This window comes from Solea solea, chromosome 18, assembly GCF_958295425.1.
Source record: "Solea solea chromosome 18, fSolSol10.1, whole genome shotgun sequence".
Classification (NCBI taxonomy): Eukaryota; Metazoa; Chordata; class Actinopteri; order Pleuronectiformes; family Soleidae; genus Solea; species Solea solea.
The window spans coordinates 12,863,161-12,886,943 of record NC_081151.1 but is presented as its reverse complement, the minus strand read 5'-3'; the positions used below and the strand labels follow the sequence as shown (position 1 = coordinate 12,886,943).

Genomic DNA, 23,783 nt, shown 5'->3' with positions numbered 1-23,783 from the left:
ACAATAAAACTTATATTAATAAATTAATTATAATAACTTATTGTAATTAATTATTATAATTTATGTTGCACTTTTTAATAACAGAGTTTGCAAGAGTGCTTTAATGATTAATGAAAGCCAAACAAGACGACAGACAAGGAACAAACAAAAGCATCAACAATTAATAAAAAGTACATTAATATCAATTCTCAATATGCATACTTCTCTGTACTTGTGTACTCCCGTTCATGGCGAGTATGTACTCCAGTCGTAGTTCTCAAGTATGTACTTGCATCCTTTGTTACAGCCTTCTTTTAACCCTCTATGGCATGGTGTTGCACTCAGGCAACGAACTACATAAAAGGACCTCACACTGCCCCTTCTTTTTAAATATCACCAGATATGTTTGTGTCCAATAATAAATGGCTTTGAAGTGCATGTGACCATGTATCTGTGGGACGGACAGCCATTTCAGGAAGCAGAGCTGCAGTGTCTACATTGCTCCAAATTGGTAAGTTGAATATCACTTTTTAACATGTTTAAATTAGCAGTAACTTAAAATAAAATATATATTCATGTGTATGAGCATGTAAAGGAGTATATTTGATCATTATAACAATTATTTTGGCATTATTTGTATTCTAAAACTGTTTTTTTGTTTGCATATACTGCGCAGTTAGGGCACTTTTGTTCAGGCAATTTCATTATACAGTACGGATATATTCTTAGTTGCAAAATATTGATAATCACGTTTTTAACTTTACCATCTATTAACAATTACAGGAGATGGATGCAAGAATGTTTTATGGGTGGAAGGAGATAACCCTAACCCTAACGAGAATGATCTGGGAGTTAGGGCCATTCCCTCAGACAGTGAGGACAGTGAGCTTGAGAGTGACAGTGACAGTGGAGATAGTGAGGAATAGTGGATCCCTACATCTGGTTTGAGACAATGTTAGTTAGTTGCAGGGTCAGTCAAGGGCTTGCACATTAGTGCATGTGTGTGTGCGTGTCAGTGGATGAAGAGTGTTATAGGACACATTTGAATTTGTACTCCCTGCTTTCTATTTTAAAGGTGAATGTGCCCATGCTGATGAGGAGATCAGACTGAGTCTGAGAATGAGGATGCAAGAGAGGAGGTTAATGCTCCACAGCTACCCTGATGGAGAACACCCCACAATGCACACACTGATCTGCACCCAGAATGGCAAGGCCTTTCACCATCTCATGGCATCATGCCACCCCTTGAGTACTTCAGGAAGTGCTTCTCAGAGGACATGCTAGAAGTATTGTTGAGCAGTTAAACATCTGTCATCTATGCCATACAATGTGACACAACCAGCACAAACTGACGCACACACTCTCTCTCTCTCTCTGTCTTTCTCACACACACAAAATGTCATAAATAAAGTTGTTTTCAAATGAATATATTGTTTGTTTTCCCTGTATAATACTTAGCACAATCACATAAAAACCTTGGAATTTTAGGACCCATATAGCACAGTGTTGCCCTGAGGCAACAAACCCAAATCTGACTCAGGGGGGTGGGGGTGTCAGATTTCTTGATGGATATGTTATCAGGGACCTCTAAGCTCCCAAAAGATGGGATGAAATATTTTTTTTTCCAAAAATAGTCATAGTTAACCATAGAGGGTTGAGAATGAAGCATGGCCCAGTAGGAGGTTCAGCTTTTGTTTAGGAGATACGAGGACCCAAATACAGGACTGTGGCAAAAACAAAGTTATCTTTTAATGAAAACTTACATGGGTGTAAATGGGAAACGACTGGAAAAAAAAAACCATACATATAACCAGGGTTACAAAAGGGAAAAAAACAAATAAATAAATAAATATGAATTACTTGAGGGAACCAAAACAGACAAACTGCTAAAGAAAAGCACAGAGACTAATATCCACCAGGGAGGCAAGGATAATTGAACACAGGTGAAATGAATCAGAGCAGGACATTCACAACATAGGAAAACAAATCCGACACAGGCAGGAAGTAACTATAGAGAAAGTATACACAAAGAACTCAGTAACAAAGTCAAACGGGAACTTCCATGAAAAAAGCTAAAGATGTTGTCAAGTGGTCTGGTCCACCTTGCTGGGTGGCTATCTGGAGGGAAAAAAACTGTATAAAAAATTCTTCCCTTTTTCTTCCTTGACCTGAAAACCTTCCTCCTTGAGACACAGAAATCACTCAGCTTTCAAGCCTTGGTACATATGTGAATTGTACCAAGAATACACAATGGTAAATGACTAAATTAACCTGGAGCAGTATAAGTACAGATGATCTGAGTTAATTTGCAATTTTCACATACGCAACAAAAATCATTATTTGGAAGGCTGAAACAGCTCAAAAGATCAAATAAAAATAACCACAATCTACATGTTTTTGGACAGTGAATGGAATACTTTATTTCTAGGTGTTTTCTGTTGCCCTGTCTCTCTCTATGTGGGTGTAGCATCCCAATGTCTGGTTGCAGGTGACACCAAAACTACAAGGTATACTGTACCTGAAAATAAGATAAGACGATGAATGGAGACAATAAATAGAGGGGCTTTTATTTACAAAAAACAATGGTAATCAAATTTAAACTTGAGCATCTGAAAAAACTTTGAACATTTGAAAAATATAGGTCTCAGTTACTGTTTTAAACAACCTGTCTGAGTTACAGTCACACTCCAACTGAACTCTCGAAAGCCTAAGGCCACATCGAGACGGAAATGGCACAAAACGTATACAATCTTATTCTTTGCCGTTTTCAAAAAGTTCTATTTGTTTCCGTTTACATTGCATGCCATTTCCGTGTGCATATCTACGACTTTTTTTTATTTTTAAGAAAAAAAGACTAGTGACTAATCTACCAACTTTCTGTCTTAAAGCTAAATATTTTCTGCAGAAATGCACAATTCTGCTGCACGAGTGAGAACCATCTTACTGTATTTACTGCGAGTCAGACACACATACACAGAAGTGCTGTGTGAACACAGCACTTCTCCTCTCTTTATTTTACGATTCAACACTTTTTTCAGGTCCATGTGTGAAATCTCGAAAGACAGGACGTGTTCTAGTGATATCTAGTTCTGAGATTTTCCCACTCTGGGAACCCTAACCCTAATAATACAGTTTCAGATCCCCTAAAATGCAGTTTCCGCCAAAAATGTATGCATATTCACCTAAATCCGTTTCTGTGTGGACCGGCCCTTAGTGGCTGAAGGTTATGCTGAAATGAATCTCTCTTTAACTAGTGATCAAACACATTTGATGAACTCAAAACATTGACAAAATAACATCATTAAAAAAAATCATCCATGAGTTACATAAAGAATGGTATGTTCCACTATTGGCACACATGATTCCTGCACTTCCTATTTAAGTAGGGCACATTTAAGGCAGCACATGTCATGGGCCTGGTTGGACCCTGTCCCTGTGGAGAAGTGGAAATGAGAAACCTGTTAACAGTGATGTATTGGGATCTGTTTTGACTTGTGAAGTTATTTTGGTGCACAATGGAAGATGGTTACAATTAGGGGTGGTTCTTTGTTGATTAATCATTCGGTCCATAAAAATGTCTTCAAAACCTCAAAATGATGATGTTCCTAAATTGTTTATGTTTCAATGATTTATTTGTTATATGAAGTAAAGAAACCTGAGCTGAATAATCTGAGAATGTTTTGATTATGAAGAAACCTTGATGATTAATTTAGTTATCCATCCATCGATAACACTATCTCGAGACTGATAAAGAGGAATTAAAATGACTATGGGTGATGTCACGACCAGTTAACACTTCTTTAGTATCATATCATATCATATCATATCATGTCGTTCTACTACAAATTGAGCTTGAATTCAGTCTCTGCATCAGTACAAAAACCATGTCTTTCAGCAGCAAATATATGGATCAAATACTGATCAAGCTCTCACTGGGATCAGTTGACGTACACACATTCGATGAATCACAAACACTGTGGAAGCAAATTGTTTCCGCTCGGTTTCGAACCGAGGACCTTTTGCACGTGAAGCAAACGTGATGACCATTACACTATGGAAAGCCTGTGAAAGACACCAGGATTGGAGATTTTCCCAAAATGCAATGAGTGTGACAGCAGTGGACTCACCGTTTCTCCAGTTTGAACAGCGCAACACAGCCAAGAATGTCAGAAGCTAATTTCCTGACCTGTACCCCATTGGTTTGCCACTTAAGTACAGTGTTTCTCAGTCTCTGAGTTATCTACTTAACAAATCCAGAAAAAGCACGTTAAATCCAGTTGTGGTTGCTAAAGTCCATCCATTTGGTTTTTGATGGTCAGGATAGGGATCAGCAAAATGTGTTTCATGGAGACTTTGAAAGTTTTCTCATGAACACTACCTTGACAAGTGGTCCACTGGGGGTGCAGACTGTATAAGTATCGACTGAGTGTGATAGTTCCATTCAAATGTCAGCTGGAGCACAACTGTGTTGTGTTGATCTCTCTCCAGACTGTTGGTGTCTGATTTCCGTTGATCCCACCTTTCTGGGTGACAGAAGAGCTTCAGAAGGCTCTCTTCTTGGTCATATTCCCCATCTCAATGAGACGAGGGCCTTGAGCTATGTCTTTCAGCAGCAAATATACGGATCAAATACTGATCGGGCTCTAACTGGGATCAGTTAACATACACACATTCAATGAATCACATGCACTGCGGAAGCAAATTGTTTCCGCTCGGTTTCGAACCGAGGACCTTTTGCGTGTGAAGCAAACGAGATGACCACTACACTACGGAAACCCTGCTAAGGACACCAGGATTGGTGGAGTACTGGAGAGCTGTAGCCCACAAAATCCGGAGGGTGGGGGGGCCGTACGACCTCGCAGGTGAGGCATCAGGGAATGGTCGAGTTTTGACATGAAGGTCCCATGGGACTTCAAGAGTAACGAGCTCCCCTTCGGGGAATCGAACCCCGGTCTTCCGCGTGACAAGCCGAGATACTGTCCACTATACTAACGAGGACTGAGCCCTCTGGTCGGGAGCCATGGCCACCAATTACGAAGCGTGGTCTGTCTATTTTTGCTGCCAGCCAACAGGCAGACGTTGCGAGAGGTGCACTCATTCAGAGTGAACCCCATGTCGGAGTGAATACCCACCCCAGGGGGTCCTCACTCAGATAATGATGAAGACCATACATGTCTTCCCAGGAAAGGCGAAAGTTACAATCGGAAAGGCCCCATCGGGCCATCTCCAACAGGAACCTTCAGATGAGGCCATGAAAATAAAGAAACATTGGTACACTTCAGGACAGGTCTCCCCCACAAAGTCATGGCCTTGAGAAGACAAATGCCCTTACTGTGGTCTTTCAGCAATGATGGGATGAGTCAGGTCAACTGAGCATGACAGACTGTGGTCTCCAGTTTGTAAAGTGCAACAGCCAGAGGACCTGAGAAGCTAATTTACTGACTTGTACCACAACGGTTTGCCACTTGAGTACAAGGTTTCTCTCTTTGAGTTATCTACTTACAAAAGCAGACAGAGAACTTGAATTGTGGTTGTCAAAGTCCATCCATCCTATTATTTGTTGATCAAGGTAAGGGTGAGCAAAGATTTTCGTCCAGGGAGACTTCAATCACAGTGCTGTTTCCGCTCGGTTTCGAGCCGAGGACCTTTCGCGTGTTAGGCGAACGTGATGACCACTACACTACGGAAACCCTGGCAGGGGACCTGAGATTGGAGATTTTCCCAAAATCCAACGAGTCTGACTATGACAGAATACGGTCTCCAGTTTGAACAGCGCAACACAGCGGAGAATGTCAGAAGCTAATTTCCTGACCTGTACCCCATTGGTTTGCCACTTAAGTACAGTGTTTCTCAGTCTTTGAGTTATCTACTTAACAAATCCAGAAAAAGCACATTAAATCCAGTTGTGGTTGCTAAAGTCCATCCATTTTGTTTTTGATGGTCAGGATAGGGATCAGCAAAATGTGTTTCATGGAGACTTTGAAAGTTTGCTCATGAACACTACCTTGACAAGTGGTCCACTGGGGGTGCAGACTGTATAAGTATCGACTGAGTGTGATAGTTCCATTCAAATGTCAGCTGGAGCACAACTGTGTTGTGTTGATCTCTCTCCAGACTGTTGGTGTCTGATTTCCGTTGATCCCACCTTTCTGGGTGACAGAAGAGCTTCAGAAGGCTCTCTTCTTGGTCATATTCCCCATCTCAATGAGACGAGGGCCTTGAGCTATGTCTTTCAGCAGCAAATATACGGATCAAATACTGATCGGGCTCTAACTGGGATCAGTTAACATACACACATTCAATGAATCACATGCACTGCGGAAGTAAATTGTTTCCGCTCGGTTTCGAACCGAGAACCTTTGCGTGTGAAGCAAACATGATGACCACTACACTACGGAAACCCTGCTAAGGACGCCAGGATTGGTGGAGTACTGGAGAGCTACAGCTACAGCTCTCCAGTAGAGCCCCCACAAAATCCGGAGGGGGCGTACGACCTCGCAGGTGAGGCATCAGGGAATGGTCGAGTTTTGACATGAAGGTCCCATGGGACTTCAAGAGTAAAGAGCTCCCCGTCGGGGAATCGAACCCCGGTCTTCCGCGTGACAGGCGGAGATACTGTCCACTATACTAACGAGGACTGCGCCCCCTGGTTGGGAGCCATGGCCATCAATTACGAGGCGTGGTCTGTCTATTTTTGCTGCCAGCCAACAGGCAGACGTTGCGAGAGGTGCACTCATTCAGAGTGAACCCCATGTCGGAGTGAATACCCACCCCAGGGGGTCCTCACTCAGATAATGAAGAAGACCATACATGTCTTCCCAGGAAAGGCGCAAGTTACAATCGGAAAGGCCCCATCGGGCCATCTCCAACAGGAACCTTCAGATGAGGCCATGAAAATAAAGAAACATTGGTACACTTCAGGACAGGTCTCCCCCACAAAGTCATGGCCTTGAGAAGACAAATGCCCTTACTGTGGTCTTTCAGCAAGGATGGGATGAGTCAGGTCAACTGACCATGACAGACTGTGGTCTCCAGTTTGTAAAGTGCAACAGCCAGAGGACCTGAGAAGCTAATTTACTGACTTGTACCACAACGGTTTGCCACTTGAGTACAAGGTTTCTGTCTTTGAGTTATCTACTTAAAGATACAGAGACAGAACTTGAATTGTGGTTGTCAAAGTCCATCCATCCTATTATTTGTTGATCAAGGCAAGGGTGAGCAAAGTTTTTCGTCCATGGAGACTTCAATCACAGTGCTGTTTCCGCTCGGTTTCGAGCCGAGGACCTTTCGCGTGTTAGGCGAACGTGATGACCACTACACTACGGAAACCCTGGCGGGGGACCTGAGATTGGAGATTTTCCCAAAATCCAACGAGCCTGACTATGACAGAATACGGTCTCCAGTTTGAACAGCGCAACACAGCGGAGAATGTCAGAAGCTAATTTCCTGACCTGTACCCCATTGGTTTGCCACTTAAGTACAGTGTTTCTCAGTCTTTGAGTTATCTACTTAACAAATCCAGAAAAAGCACGTTAAATCCAGTTGTGGTTGCTAAAGTCCATCCATTTTGTTTTTGATGGTCAGGATAGGGATCAGCAAAATGTGTTTCATGGAGACTTTGAAAGTTTGCTCATGAACACTACCTTGACAAGTGGTCCACTGGGGGTGCAGACTGTGTAAGTATCGACTGAGTGTGATAGTTCCATTCAAATGTCAGCTGGAGCACAACTGTGTTGTGTTGATCTCTCTCCAGACTGTTGGTGTCTGATTTCCGTTGATCCCACCTTTCTGGGTGACAGAAGAGCTTCAGAAGGCTCTCTTCTTGGTCATATTCCCCATCTCAATGAGACGAGGGCCTTGAGCTATGTCTTTCAGCAGCAAATATACGGATCAAATACTGATCGGGCTCTAACTGGGATCAGTTAACATACACACATTCAATGAATCACATGCACTGCGGAAGCAAATTGTTTCCGCTCGGTTTCGAACCGAGAACCTTTGCGTGTGAAGCAAACATGATGACCACTACACTACGGAAACCCTGCTAAGGACACCAGGATTGGTGGAGTACTGGAGAGCTGTAGCCCACAAAATCCGGAGGGTGGGGGGGCCGTACGACCTCGCAGGTGAGGCATCAGGGAATGGTCGAGTTTTGACATGAAGGTCCCATGGGACTTCAAGAGTAAAGAGCTCCCCGTCGGGGAATCGAACCCCGGTCTTCCGCGTGACAGGCGGAGATACTGTCCACTATACTAACGAGGACTGCGCCCCCTGGTTGGGAGCCATGGCCATCAATTACGAGGCGTGGTCTGTCTATTTTTGCTGCCAGCCAACAGGCAGACGTTGCGAGAGGTGCACTCATTCAGAGTGAACCCCATGTCGGAGTGAATACCCACCCCAGGGGGTCCTCGCTCAGATAATGAAGAAGACCATACATGTCTTCCCAGGAAAGGCGAAAGTTACAATCGGAAAGGCCCCATCGGGCCATCTCCAACAGGAACCTTCAGATGAGGCCATGAAAATAAAGAAACATTGGTACACTTCAGGACAGGTCTCCCCCACAAAGTCATGGCCTTGAGAAGACAAATGCCCTTACTGTGGTCTTTCAGCAAGGATGGGATGAGTCAGGTCAACCTACCATGACAGACTGTGGTCTCCAGTTTGTAAAGTGCAACAGCCAGAGGACCTGAGAAGCTAATTTACTGACTTGTACCACAACGGTTTGCCACTTGAGTACAAGGTTTCTGTCTTTGAGTTATCTACTTACAAAAACAGAGAGAGAACTTGAATTGTGGTTGTCAAAGTCCATCCATCCTATTATTTGTTGATCAAGGCAAGGGTGAGCAAAGTTTTTCGTCCAGGGAGACTTCAATCACAGTGCTGTTTCCGCTCGGTTTCGAGGCGAGGACCTTTCGCGTGTTAGGCGAACGTGATGACCACTACACTACGGAAACCCTGGCGGGGGACCTGAGATTGGAGATTTTCCCAAAATCCAACGAGCCTGACTATGACAGAATACGGTCTCCAGTTTGAACAGCGCAACACAGCCGAGAATGTCAGAAGCTAATTTCCTGACCTGTACCCCATTGGTTTGCCACTTAAGTACAGTGTTTCTCAGTCTTTGAGTTATCTACTTAACAAATCCAGAAAAAGCACATTAAATCCAGTTGTGGTTGCTAAAGTCCATCCATTTGGTTTTTGATGGTCAGGATAGGGATCAGCAAAATGTGTTTCATGGAGACTTTGAAAGTTTGCTCATGAACACTACCTTGAAAAGTGGTCCACTGGGGGTGCAGACTGTATAAGTATCGACTGAGTGTGATAGTTCCATTCAAATGTCAGCTGGAGCACAACTGTGTTGTGTTGATCTCTCTCCAGACTGTTGGTGTCTGATTTCCGTTGATCCCACCTTTCTGGGTGACAGAAGAGCTTCAGAAGGCTCTGTTCTTGGTCATATTCCCCATCTCAATGAGACGAGGGCCTTGAGCTATGTCTTTCAGCAGCAAATATACGGATCAAATACTGCTCGGGCTCTAACTGGGATCAGTTAACATACACACATTCAATGAATCACATGCACTGCGGAAGCATAATATTTCCTCTCGGTTTCGAACCGAGGACCTTTTGTGTGTGAAGCAAACATGATGACCACTACACTACGGAAACCCTGCTAAAGACACCAGGATTGGTGGAGTACTGGAGAGCTGTAGCCCACAAAATCCAGAGGGGCGTACGACCTCGCAGGTGAGGCATCAGGGAATGGTCAAGTTTTGACATGAAGGTCCCATGGGACTTCAAGAGTAAAGAGCTCCCCGTCGGGGAATCGAACCCCGGTCTTCCGCGTGACAGGCGGAGATACTGTCCACTATATTAACGAGGACTGCGCCCTCTGGCTGGGAGCCATGGCCATCAATTACGAGGAGTGGTCTGTCTATTTTTGCTGCCAGCCAACAAGCAATGAGTGAATTCGGTGTGAATACCTACCCCAGGGGTTCCTCACTCAGATAATGAATAAGACTATACATCTCTTCCCAGGTGTCTGATTTCCATTGATCCCACTTTTCTGGGTGACAGAAGAGCTACAGAAGGCTCTCTTTTTCAAAGCCTTGGGGCAGGAACTGTGGAACAAGTGCAGAGCACCTGGGCCAGTTTGGGGTCAGCTAAATGTATACATGTAATAAGGTTATGGTAACTTTACTAATCCCTGTGGGGATTGCCTTGGGGAAGGCACTGTGGAACAAGTGCAGAGCACCTGGGCCAGTTTGGGGTCAGCTAAATGTATACATGTAATAAGGTTATGGTAACTTTACTAATCCCTGTGGGGAAGTTTGTCCTCTGAATTTCATCTGTCCTATACTAGGAACCTTCCTACAACTAGGAGCAGTGGGCAGCCACTTAGCAACAGCAACGCCTGCGGACCAACTCCAGAATAAATGTTAGTGCCTCGGTCAAGGGCCCTGACTGGAGAATTACCCTAATACTTTTTTGATTTTGGGAGGAAACTATAGAGCACCAAGCGAAAACTATCTCAGGGACTAAAAATACTAACTCAACATAGAACACAGAACCTAGGTGAGGCAACAGTGGTAACCACTGTGGCACCATCCTAATGAGCTCCAGTTGCTGAAGTCACACAATCAAGGTAAGGCTTTCTGACAGGGAACAATGCTGTTCACCTCTATAGATGTATTATACTATACAACACATACATTTGTCAGACAACTCATCTCCTCACCATTTGTTTTCATCAAAAAAAGTTAAGATAGTGGATAACTGGCGGAGACGGGTTAACAAGAGAACATTTAAATTAAACTGTCCATTGCTAATAATGAAGTTATGCTAATGTGACACCTATCGTTCCAGTGACAGCAATGCTATCCTTAGGTGGTAGACTCCAGAGTTGAATGTTTTTCACAAAGCCAGATTGCATCCATTGGCTCTTGTAAACTTTCAGTGACTCTCTGGAGTTAGATGAAGGGAAGTTAAGTTGAAGATGTCAGGATACCACAGGTCTGGAATAATACCCTCACCTGGTTCCAAACTAGTAAATAAGGACACCAGGGGCATTGTTGAATATATTCATTCGGTCATGTTTTGCAATATATCAGTCAATCTCCGAAAGTGACAGTGAACTCTGACAGGTTGAATCCAGCCCTGGTCCATGTGATGTCCGGACCTCTAATAATTTGACTCCCAGTCAGATATTTAATTTAGTACAATTTCAGTCACATTGTGATAAAAGTCAATATGTTAGTCAGATTAAAATGTAGCTAGTCTATGGGGTTATTTTCAGCATGAGCACCCCATACTAGGCCCTTTTTTCAATATCCATACTTGTGTGTACTTGCGTACTCCTGTACTTGTGAAGACGTCATCAGGCTCAGTCCAAGTTCTGTTCCAATTCTCAAGTAAGCGAACAGCGAGGACGGTTCTCAAACCCGGAAGTGTTATAGTCATAGTCTGATTACTCCTATTCCTATCTCCGCTTAGATAGGAGTAGGAGTCACAATGGACATTGTGGAGTCACAAGTCACAATGTCCTCCCTGGTCTTTGACCAAGAAGTAGAAGGAGGCGACATATAAACTGCAGTACTGTTGCCGGAAATCATACAGTGGTGTCTTTCTTCAGCCAACACAGCAACCACAACAATGCTCCATCTAATTTGTATCACATTAACATTTACAGCAGGTACATGTTAATGCAATGGTTCTCAAACTTTTTCTGTTGGGCCCCCCTTTGGAGGAAGAAATTTCCCGGGGCCCCGCAACTCTCACGAAATTGTAACAATTTGTCAAGTATAACATTTATTGAATCAATATTAGAAGAAACATTTCACTTTTCGTTCAATAATCTGTTGTGCAAATAACATTTTGCTTCAGCAATATAAATAACCTCAATATTGCTTTGTGAGAAAGCAATTTTAAATAAAAATATGAAATGTGCAATTATAACTATCATAGTGTAATCTTTTAAACAATAAATATAACATTGGATAACAAAGAATACTTTACCAATATCAATAACCTAAACTAATTTTTTTTATATCATTTTATATAAATGCTGTCCCCTGCCAATGTTTTGAGACACAACACACAGAGAGGTCTTTGGTTGCATTTTCTCGTCTTGGGGTTTGGTGATTGTGAATCATTGTTCTGTTTGGCTGACATTGGCTTGTTGTTAGTTTCCGAAACATTGCACAGTTTTCTTTTTGCCCCTCAGAAACTTCTCTATTATCAAAACCTTGTCACCAGTGTAGATTTTGTTTGTGGTGTGTCACTAAAATAAGTGCGGGTTACCGCAAGACCAAAAGTTCCGCCTGCTCAACTTTAGTTAGGACTTCAAAAAATCGCGTCCCCCCTGTTTGAAAAAGGCTGTGTTAATGGTTGCCGTTGGCTGTTTGTTTTTCTGTGACATAAAGGTCAACAGGAAACTGATTCAATTTGTACCAGCTTATAGGAGATACAACATCAACTATGTAGACGGAGTCAGATGTACGATTATCTCCTCCGCATGTAAACTCGGACTCTGCAAATTGCCTGTCTTAGTCGGACTACGACCTTAGCTCGATTAAACTGTGCATGTAAACGTACAGACTAACATTTTGAAATTACATTTTCACACCAATGTACTGATCGAGACAGGTCACTCCCTGGATAAACATCAAGGATTGTTCACTTACAGGACATGACAGTCATGTCGTGTCATTTAGCAGACCTTTTTATCCAAAGCGACAGAGTACAGGAGTTGAACTTGCGACTATGAAGTCTTTTGCACACAGGGTACCGGTCTTAACCACTGAGCCACTCCACCCCACGCACAAGTCACACACATGATGGATGAAAGCACCTGATTATTTTGCATCAGGATATTGTGCTCATCTCACTTGGTTAACATGAAAGCAGAAATTCTCACTTTGATAAATTTCGTGAAGTGGTGTCTTCTCCACCCAGGGGCAGAGGCACAGACATTTGCAAGTGGAGCATAAGCAGCACAGTTACGCTGTCCCTCTTCATTTTAGGTTGGATATACCAAGCCTGCAGCAGATTTTATAATCAGCACACGCCACCACACTCTAACGGTATTTTACGGCCAAAGTTAAACGTAATCTAGAGTGTTTATATGCCACTGGAGCCTGTTGGGACTCGAAAGGCTGGGTCCAAAGTAATATTTTGAAAATAGTTTCCGGGACTGTTTTACAGCCTGCTTATGTGTGTTTATTTATTTTACATTTATGTGCATAGTGACTATCATTTACACTGCATATGTCTGTAAACAAAATAAACAATGACCATTTGGGGGACAGGGTAACACAGAGTTTGAGCAGCCTCAGTGAATGTTAAGCTTGGTTCAGTTCAGCCAGTGCTGAACTCTAAGTACTCCTTCCTTTATCCATCATGGAGCTTCCATCTTCCACAAAATGAATGGGAAATGAATAGTGAACAAGAAATCCTTGTGGTAAAATACTCTCAAACCTGCACCTGATTTACACCTGTTTAGATGGGGATAATGTTCACTTCAACACAGATGCATACTTTCACTGGCAACATTCATACATACAACAGAATACATAATCACTCACAATCAATCATTGCCTGTTCTCACGTAAAACTCCCATTTTTCCCTCTGTGCTCCAATAAATACATATGTATGAACAGGGAAAGTGCAGTTTGTCTATCTGCATCACTCCTGCAGTAAACAGCCTCCATGTTTTTAGGCACAGCCTGCAACTGAAATAGGGACATATAATATCTCAGTACATCTGCCTCCTTGTATACTAAGGTTGAATAAGTTTTCTCTGTTCAGTTTTCAGACCACACAGCTGCACAGCTCTGTCTTATTTGATCATTAAGGATGATGTATTCCCCCTCAATATTGCACAGATTAAACTGAGTTAAATGAGTTTGTACTTATACAGTGCTATTCCAGTCTTGATGACTCATTAGTCTACATCTGAGCAAATGTGTGCATGATGTAAAATGTTTATATGTAACACCTAATGTAATGTTGATGTGGTAAACAAATTATTTCTCAGAGATGTTTGGTAAATTACTTAACATTTCAGTGCCATTTAAAACAAATTCACAAAACCAAAATGTTGGGAAGACTATGCAAATTAGTTACACAGACCCAAAATAAATCTCCTGGGGGTGGGTCCCGACCCAGTCTTTGGGAACCACTGATAGTGTTCATCAGCTGCACTGATTCCTAAAGTTAAGCATTAGCACCAGCCACAGAAAAACCCATATCAGTCCACTGATGACCACCTGCTATATACAAACAAATTCTCTCTCAGTCAGGTCTGATAGTTTTGCCTGATGTCTTAAAAACACAGAAAACAAATAATGTTACATTGTTTCTGTTCATAAAGACCAAATAGAGAGTGACATGGTAAAAAGTACACTGCAGCTTTAAACCTTGCCCAGGAACACATCGGCATGAGGCGCCAGGAATTAAACCCAGGGAGGGATCCCTTTGATTAGAAGACAACCCCTTTTACCTACTCACCCACATCCACTCCATCTGGTCGGATGTGGCTGCCACTACATGACTATCCTGGGTGTGTCTTCAACAAACTGCTTTGTTCCACTGACTTAGTCCAAGTTATCACTGCAAGATAACTTAAATAACACAGTTCAGTGTGGGAGATGTTGGCCGGTGGAACAGTGTATCCTTGCTCTTCTCTGAAGTCATGAGAAAAACAAACAGGGGCAGGTGCAGGATGACGCCCTAGCATGGGTCACACACATCCTCAAAGGTGGAACACGATCACACTGGAACCTAAATATCCGACCACAGCTGCACTGCGACTTTCTAAGCCGCTGACTCGACACTCTTCTTATGCAAACTGGCCTGATTTGAGTAGTGTCAGTGATTTCATACACCGGGCACCCAATTAGCAGCCGTATGTCACACATACAAATCAAAAAAAAGAATTAATATTATCTTGTCTTGTGTTTAGACCCCAGTTCTTCATCACAATTTAAAATTCTTTATATTATTTTCTAATATAATTAGTTTATCAGTTATTTTCATCCTTATCCCCTCACTCTCATCCTCTTCTTCTTCAAAGCTATTACATTTGTAGCAACAGAGAATTTGTATTTTATTTTTATTTAAACTTTTACATGTACCCTTTAACACCCAAGCCGTCTGGGCATTTTTTGCTTATTTTAACCATAAAAATAACAGTATAAAACGTATTTAAAACAAGGCAATCAGAGATGGGAGACTTTCCCCCATTCATGCAACAAGCCTCTGTCAGCCTCTGTTGCTCATATTGCAAGCAAGTGTGGAAGCACACACAGACAGAACCACCAAAAACAATACTTCACTCCCACTCTGTGGGGCGAAAGTAATAACATTTGAGCCTTTGTCTCAATGTCCAAAAACAGGCCAAAAAATGGTGCAGGAGACGCAGGTGGAGACAATGTCTTAACATTATTCATCCAGTGGGAACCTTTTTAAATATCATATTTAAATTAAATAAATTGTGTTTGTGCTAAATAATGCATTTATGTTAATACTGTGGTTAGAAAAGTGGCTCTTAAAATAATGCATTTGCTGTGATTTACTTGTTTAATGAGTGTCGCTAATGTTTTGTACTGCTGTTTGTTTTTTTTGTTTTTTTTACTACCACTTCTTTTGAAAGAAATTATATTATTTAATACTGTATTGTATAATTTATTGAATATTTAAATTATAGATTTTATGGGTTTAGAGTGCTGGGGCAGAATGTATTACATTACATTTAATCACACACTGTACTTTTAATCAACATGCATTTGAAACTCTTTGTGAAAAGATTTTCTTTCATGTCACATATATTAATTATTTTGTAGAAATCCAGCATGACTTTTTAGGGTTAGTTTAAGATTGTGCTTTCAAGTGAAAGGACAAAACCAATTGTTTCCTATACTTTATTTTGTCATCACCCTTTATTTATCGATTCTCAGCAAATAAATAATAACATTTTAAAATAAGGAAAGAACATATAACACACTATTTCTATTCACTAGTTTTATTTTAAATAAATTTATTTTGTATACATCCCTCTTTCTGGTACAATGTTATTATCTTAGGCATATTATCTACTAAAAACTTTTAACTCTCTAGATGTCAAACAGCTGACAAACCAGAACAGGTAGATGAAGAATGTCGGTGAGCTAACTAAAGTTAAACGCCAAATTCTGAAAATAAGAGGTTTAACAAAACAAATTTTCTGAGAAAAGAAAACTCCTGCTTTAAACATGTGAGTGGAGAAGTGATGGCTTCCATTACATTACATTGCATGTCATTACGCAGACGCTTACAATAAGTGCATTTCAACATTTGGGTACAAACAAGAGCTAGGAGTAAGTAAGTGCTTCATGTTTGCCAAACTATAAAGTGCTTCCTTAGTAACACTGCAGTAATTATCTGTTAACAATATTATGTACAATGTGAAAATTAAAATCCCACCAAATCCTAACTGAAGAAAAAAATAAATCCTTTGTGACAGCTCAATCTGACAAGGCATTTTAATTAAAAGTTATATTTTTGAACACATGAGAGAAGACACAAGGTCTGAGATGAAGAAAATGAAAACGAAGACAGAAGCAGTCAAAACGCCACAATCTTATGAAAACAATAAAAGTACTGTTCTATAGAAAAAACACTTCAACACGTAAAGGCAGTGCATGTGAGTTGTAATGCAGGTATTAAATTTAAGAACATATTAAGAAACCTTTTTGACAATGTGGGTTTCTTAGGCATTGTGTTAACCTCTAGCACAGCAGTAGATGAAATGCCCTGTGGTATTTGAGAATGTGTCTGAAATTAAAGTTTTCGAACCACAACAGAATTTCAAAGTAAAGGAAAATAACTGCCAGTGTTCACACTGTTGCCTCACAGCAAGAAGGTGCTGGGTTTGCGTGTGGAGTTTGCATGTTCTCCCTGTGTCTGTGTGCGTTTCCTCCGGACGCGCCATTTTCTCCCACCATAAAAAAACATGCGTGAATTTAGACACATTCAGTCAGGTTGGTCTATTACGGCGGTGTGCAAAGTCTTAGCGGCTCCGATCAGCCCTTCATTAAACCTCGCTATTTTGTTGTGCAGTTTCAGTTATATAATGACAATAAAGATCCTTTTCTTTCCTAATGGACAATCAGAACTAAAGATTCAAATGCAGGCTTAGTGTACGTGAAGAAAATCCATAAACCAGGTCAGGTGAGGGCGAAGCGCAATAAAAAGTTCCAAAATTCAACTAAGATATTCAGAAACAAGAGGGGGCAAAAGAGAAAACTGACAAAGAAACAGGAGCAGCAGAGAGATTAAAAGCACACTGGGACAAACCCTAGGTACACAATATGAAAAAACTACAAAGTAAAGCAGGAAGTCACACCACTCAAGACACACAGGGACAGAATCTACAGAAGACAACCAAGACAGATACAAAAAAGAAAAAAAATCTATAAAATATTCATTCTCCTGAAGGCTTCCTTACTGTGAAGAGACAGGAAACTATTTTATTTACACTTTGATAGAACTGCCACATTGATTCATTGTTGAAGATACTGTTTTTCAAATATATTTGAATTTCTTAGTGGTCATATTAACTCTTACTTGGCTATGTCAGGGTGAACATGTTAAGCTTGATAACATGTACAATACATACTGTATGAACGTAATTAAGATTTTGTGTCATTTAATCCTTTAACACCTAAACCTCAAAATGTCCGTATGGACTTTTTTTTGCTTATAAAGGGGCAAGAAAATGTTTCTTGCCCCTTTATGGTGTTAATGTTAATGTTAACTAAGTGCTTTTGCCCATTTTTCCAGAATAACTTTCAATAGCTGGCAGTTATTTACAATTTACTGCATGTCAAAATAGTGTATTAACAAGATTTTGCTTCATTTTGATATTTGAACAGTATAACAGATTTTTAAAATAACATCTGTTTGTGTCTTTGTGTCTTTCAATGTCCAAAAAAAGGCCAACAAATGGAATCTATGGAATTTTTCAAACTGTCTCCTCTCTGCTGACAAAGACGCTGATTCGCCGGCTTCCTGAAAAGGCGCGAGTGAAATTACCGCAACATCCACACGTCGCGTAATGACGGTAATGCAAAGTGTGCTTGTGCAAACGTGTCGTCTTTGAAGTTAAAGGGTTGATGAAACAATGGTGCTGAACAGCATCATGAAATGAAATACACCCAAACAAAGACAATTGAATAAATTCAGGATGACACATTTCAAAAGACTTTTCATTTCACTGTGATGTGAGTAAATGCTCATCTCGCAGTTTCATAATTTGTCAAAATGTCCAAGATAACTGGCTGATTCTACTGAGCAAACTAAGCAGTTTTATAGGGATTTTATAGGGATTTTGACCCTGTGCTATTGTTGCACTGTGGTCATTTTGTTATTGGTTCTAAAGAAGGAATGACCGACATGTTCACTCTCAAGGTGCAGCACATTCATGTTCCCTGTGTTTGCTGATGACCCAAAAGATGATGCACCTTCTCTCAGCTCTGTCGGGCAGCAGGTTCAGTGGTAACACACAACAAGAAGGTACGGACGGCCACTCTGTTATCATGAAGCTGACAAGCTGTCAGCTGTGATAAAATGGTAAAGCTGCTGGTGCCTTTTTAATGAAAGACTCGTGTTTGTGCTTTCAACCAGATTTGCCCGCTTATGTCGAGTATTAGTGGTGGTGAATCCAACATGAGGCAGACTGATGAACGACCAAATAAGGTGAAGCAGAATTACAGCAGTAGAGGCGATGCACAACCTGACCATCTCACGAATGCTGAGTCAGCAATTCCCTGCAGAGGTCAGTTTGGGTTGCTGTCTCCTACATTTTCAGACAATTTCAACAATTCATACATAGCAACCTTTTTTATGGATTGTCTTACTTTTTGAAGTTTTTCCTTCTAATAATTTCTGGCAGACTGTGTACACTGAGGGGTGCAATGCTGCCGTCCACAGGAAATAAGTATATTGTACTGTATATATTTATTCATTTATTTACAAGGGTATATATCAATATGAGGAAGAGCCTATTGTGCCACTGTCAGTAAACAAAACGGGAGCTGGCATTTGGCTCTTTATTCTTTTTTTTTCTACTTCTCATTTTTAAAGAGAGAGATTTATACCAACTTAACAAAAAGTCACTGTGTGTATGTGTGTGTGTGCGTGTGTGTGTTTTCTGCCTGCCAAAACATCACAGCTTTATCCATTATAATGTCTTTGTGGAACCATTGTCGACATGTCCTAAGTGTTATTAGGACACACTGGACTTCACAGAGGTCAAAGTTCCTGGATTTCACCACAGACTTTCAGAAGTGAAGACGCCTCTTGAATGAGAGGTCAAATGTCAATTTTGTGTTCCAAGATGAGGGTTTTAGCATATCCTTCATAAAGCTTACACATTTACACTTTATATCCACTGATCCACTGAAGTGATTATTTTTGGCATTTGCTTTTCCAATTGTATCTTCTATCAGAGGTGTTGCCAGAAAATCCATATTGATAAATGTCTTGGTTGCTGGCCTTGGAGTTAGCAGGTCTGAGGTCATCGCTACAGTCTGGAGACATGAGGATCATAACAGACATAAAAGTGTGCTGTGCATATTCAAACAGCCTTGAAGACAGGTGGGTGTGGTATTTCAACACTCCCCCTGTAATGGAAACTATTGATCACATATTATATGGAGTTAGCATAAATGAAATTCAATTGATTTTGTTATCAGGCAATCTCACAGAGACATGTTATTGTATCAGTAGCTGTAGGACAAATGGATTTGGGTTTTTTTTTTATTGTTGTTGATTTCCCCCCCTGTTTTTAATGTTTTTTTACGGGTGAATAGATTGTAATAAAATACAGCAACATTATAAAAAATTCATAATTCAGATTGTATTCATAGGCAACAGATAAAACACAACTTTTTCCACCAGGCAGTAAAGATTGGTTTGGTTCTTTACATTACACTTACATTATTACGTTTTAAAAAACGTAATAAACAACCTGGTCCAGCACCTAAAAAGCAGATCTAGATACACTGCAGTCCATTGGTTGGTTGACAAAGAATCATTACTTCTTGCTGAAAATAGGACTGGAAAGTGAAAAACACAAAATGTGTCATCATTTTGACTATTTCCTTCAGCATTATAACAGAGAGCGATTGCGCCAGGTTAAATTTTTTTTGTGGAACATTTTCTTTCCAAAAACATATAAATTACAAACACAAACAACAATTTAAAAGGCAATTAAATTCAGTGTACAATTTAATATTTTAACTCTTCAACAAATCAATTGGTATTCATGCTATGGATTTGTTATTTGTGGATTGTGGGAGTCTAACACTTTCTTTTAGGAGCCCTTAGAACACAGAGCATTTTGGCCGTTTTTTTCCATCCAATGTTTAAACATACAGTATATATAGAGGCTATAAGAATATGCAAAATAGAGTGTCATGTCTTTTTTTTCAGCACAACCTAGGCAAACTGATGAAACTTTTTTTTTTTTTTCCTTTTCACAAACTACTGTATATAAACATACCTGAGCAAAAATGTTCGCTACTAAAAATGTTTAAAATCGGATTGAATTTGTGAAATTTGGAAATACGTCACTGTTCAAAATTCACTTGGCTCATTTTCATGAACAAAAAGAAAAGAAAATCGGTCTATTTCGTGACTTCTGCACAATTATTGCTATTTTATATCACTACTAAAATGTGATATAAAATGAATCAGAACTTTGACTCAACAACACATAAGACTAAAAAAAAGAAAACCTGAATATATACCCTATAAACACACACCCAGGATGTCCATATAAGTAGTTGTTCATTGTTCCCACAGCAATTTACCGTGGGTGCACATGCAGCATGAATGAGTACTTAGGGTCAATGCATCTTTGGTTTATCTATGATTTTGCTTACTGTATTATAAAGTGTGCACATACCCTTTATCATTTGTACATACATATGTATATATAAAATATTAATTTTAATCATAGCATAATAATAATGACAATACTACTGCTGCTAATGATGTAAATAATAATCATAGCCTCATATGTTATATGCTTTACTGAGTTTCCCTGGATGTGCAGTGCAAATTAATATTATACATTAATAGATATGAAATAAAAAACTCAGCTGACCTGATCCAAACTGGATTAAAATTTCAAAATAGGCTATTAACTTGTCTTCTGCAGAGCTGAATGCAGATGAGATGTTTTAAATAGTTTTAAACCTCAGCTAAAAGTCACGCCTCTTGAGTATGAAGTTGAGCAAGTGCTGGGCTTGCAAACATGTCATGTTTTAAGTTAAGAACATTTCATGTTAAAAAAATTGACTGGATTGAGTGGAACAACATTTAGTACTTTTGCTTTGAAAAGTGTAAAGGAAGTGTTGTTTTGTGACATATGTGACAGATATACACAGTTATATTGTGGTGAAAGGTGCTTTTTTTGTCTTGGCTATGAACCTCGAAGCTGGTGGAGAAAACAGGGGTTCCAAGTTCCAAAATCTCAAAAGGAGCAAAGCGGCTCACTTACATCTAATCTGGCTGAAATGAAAAGCACATTCAGCAATGCAGACATCCTGCTTAGTGCTCACACCTCCAGTGTGGTCCTGACTTTTGCATTCATCATTAGAGAGTTAGAGTCATAAGTTACCCTTGACCCTTTTATTGTATTGCTTTATTGTTCGTTGTTAGGTTCATGATGTACATTTTATATTGTATTTCTCTTATTTATCTCTGATGTACAGCACTTTGTTTCAGCTGTTGCTTTATAAATAAAGTTGAATTGGATTGGCTTGGATTGACATAATGTCTCCTTCACCACTTTCACTGCTGTTTGGAGTTTAAAGACCAATTGAGAACAGTTTAAACTAGGGCTGTCAGATGATTTCTTTTTTTTTATCACAAAATTGCCACTGTGTTTTAAAACAACATGGTGTGCAAATAACAACATGCAATACAGGTAATTAATCATGATTAATGCATTGAAGATGAGAGCCATAGTTTCAAACAGTCCTCACATTTGAGCTTGTGGAGAATGTCAATTCCATTAGCTCATGTCTTACCTAACTCACACATCTCCTCTTGACATCTTGGATGTTTAAACATCTCTACATTTTTTTTTTATCAATATGGGCCCCCAGGGTAACCTTGGTTGCTATGGTAACTGTTGACGAGAATAGTGCAGTTGTTCTAAGGCAAATAGATAAACACTGGACTGTGGCGACTAGTGACCCTGGCCTTCTGTGTGGGCACTTACATAATTAGAGAAGGCAGACTAAAAGAAAAAAGACATATTATGTGGCACTATATCCATATATACATATGAAACAAACAAGTAGTAAAAATAGTAAGATAGGGACAATGCTGACCAGGGATAGTACCTGGTACCTGGTGCTTTTTTTGGTTTTTGGTTACAAGCAAGCTTAGCTGTTACTAAAATGTGACATTAACAGCCAGACACTGATTGGTTAGATTGTGTCATCACTGAACTGTGATCAGTTACTATAGTAATGGAAAATTATGTGCCTGATACTTAACCAAGTAGTTAAGTCGAGTAGAGCCGAATAGCGCTAGAACTGTATAATGGAAAAGTGCCAATGGACAGCACCCACCCATTTCTCTGTCCCTGCTGCCTTTTTACTGATTTTTGTGTCGTTATTTCCAGTAAGGACATTGCGGGTCAGATCTGGCCAGCAGAACTTCTGTAGTGTCAGTATAGCTTCACAGGCATTATAGTCCAGCACACTGGGCTTCAGTGTACAGTCCTTGACTTGGCAGCAGGAGTGGGTTTGAAGTTAAGATCATATCTTTTAATTAAACTTTCACTTGGGTGGGGGGTGGAGAAAATAGCTAAGGTCCTCATTTTGCACCCACCCATGGTATTTTATATCTTGAGGAATGGTCAGCCAAATGTGGGGAAGTTACATGATGTTGTCAGATGTAGAGATGCTGACAAATGTTTCATGGTGACTCCTGACTTTACCAAGCATTTGCTGAGACGCCCCGGAGCAAATGGAAGTCAGACAGTGTGACTTTTACAATTTTATCACATTTGGCAAGTTGTCAGATCAGTAATGTGTAAGCTGAGCTTTGACTATCACTGAAATGTAAGGATGGGCGGATTGGTACATGTATCGATAACATCAGCGCCAACATTGGTACTAGACAATCATTACTGATGCTGAAATAAATACTTCAGTTTTAGTTTCTCCTCTACAGTCAGTATGTTGCTCCTATTTCATTAAAAGTGGCAGTGTGTGCAGCCATCCTTTGACATCTTGCATGAACACTTCGGTCCTCCTCTTCTCCTGCTCTGCTGTGTGTTCTTGTTGGGTGTGAAGAAGGCCCTCGAGTCTGTGATGAGTTGAGTACCTCGTCTGTACTTTCTGTACTAAAAGCTCTGTAATATAGTTTTGCTTCACTTGATCAAAGTCAACCTTTACAGTGATAATGGTTACATAATTGTACTTTGATTTGATAGAAGTGTAGAGCTGCTGCTGGATCATTCCAAATAGATACTCATCCTTGAAACTGCTTTTTTTGTTTTTAGGCGAGCCTGAATTTTTTTCATTTTTGTTGTGTGCCATCCTCGTTTACTCTTCACCAGTAACACAGTGTTCCCTTTGACACCCAAAGTATTCAAATAGACCTTGGTTGCAGATATTCATTTCATTGTGAGTAGGCGTAGGTCTTCAAGGGTTAAGGACATTTATTTGAATATACTTGGCCAAGGAGAACAGAGGCAACATCAACCAAACCTCTGTCTTTTTGCTGCAAGCAACGGTTCGAGCCA

The 23,783-nt window shown here is 40.3% G+C and overlaps 11 non-coding genes across 11 annotated transcripts; all 11 read right to left on the bottom strand.

Moving 5' to 3' along the window:
- Window positions 1–3,967: 3,967 nt before the first annotated feature.
- trnav-cac (transfer RNA valine (anticodon CAC)) lies at window positions 3,968–4,041 on the bottom strand. Its single transcript has one exon. It is a non-coding gene; the product is annotated as a tRNA-Val (tRNA).
- Window positions 4,042–4,682: 641 nt separating this feature from the next.
- trnav-cac (transfer RNA valine (anticodon CAC)) lies at window positions 4,683–4,755 on the bottom strand. Its single transcript has one exon. It is a non-coding gene; the product is annotated as a tRNA-Val (tRNA).
- An 841-nt stretch (window positions 4,756–5,596) lies between these two features.
- On the bottom strand, window positions 5,597–5,669 carry trnav-aac (transfer RNA valine (anticodon AAC)). The gene has a single exon. It is a non-coding gene; the product is annotated as a tRNA-Val (tRNA).
- Window positions 5,670–6,308: 639 nt separating this feature from the next.
- Window positions 6,309–6,380, bottom strand: trnav-cac (transfer RNA valine (anticodon CAC)). The gene has a single exon. It is a non-coding gene; the product is annotated as a tRNA-Val (tRNA).
- Window positions 6,381–6,544: 164 nt separating this feature from the next.
- On the bottom strand, window positions 6,545–6,616 carry trnad-guc (transfer RNA aspartic acid (anticodon GUC)). Its single transcript has one exon. It is a non-coding gene; the product is annotated as a tRNA-Asp (tRNA).
- A 619-nt stretch (window positions 6,617–7,235) lies between these two features.
- Window positions 7,236–7,308, bottom strand: trnav-aac (transfer RNA valine (anticodon AAC)). The gene has a single exon. It is a non-coding gene; the product is annotated as a tRNA-Val (tRNA).
- A 639-nt stretch (window positions 7,309–7,947) lies between these two features.
- Window positions 7,948–8,019, bottom strand: trnav-cac (transfer RNA valine (anticodon CAC)). Its single transcript has one exon. It is a non-coding gene; the product is annotated as a tRNA-Val (tRNA).
- A 150-nt stretch (window positions 8,020–8,169) lies between these two features.
- trnad-guc (transfer RNA aspartic acid (anticodon GUC)) lies at window positions 8,170–8,241 on the bottom strand. Its single transcript has one exon. It is a non-coding gene; the product is annotated as a tRNA-Asp (tRNA).
- A 619-nt stretch (window positions 8,242–8,860) lies between these two features.
- trnav-aac (transfer RNA valine (anticodon AAC)) lies at window positions 8,861–8,933 on the bottom strand. Its single transcript has one exon. It is a non-coding gene; the product is annotated as a tRNA-Val (tRNA).
- A 639-nt stretch (window positions 8,934–9,572) lies between these two features.
- trnav-cac (transfer RNA valine (anticodon CAC)) lies at window positions 9,573–9,645 on the bottom strand. Its single transcript has one exon. It is a non-coding gene; the product is annotated as a tRNA-Val (tRNA).
- A 142-nt stretch (window positions 9,646–9,787) lies between these two features.
- On the bottom strand, window positions 9,788–9,859 carry trnad-guc (transfer RNA aspartic acid (anticodon GUC)). The gene has a single exon. It is a non-coding gene; the product is annotated as a tRNA-Asp (tRNA).
- Between the last annotated feature and the right edge of the window lie 13,924 nt (window positions 9,860–23,783).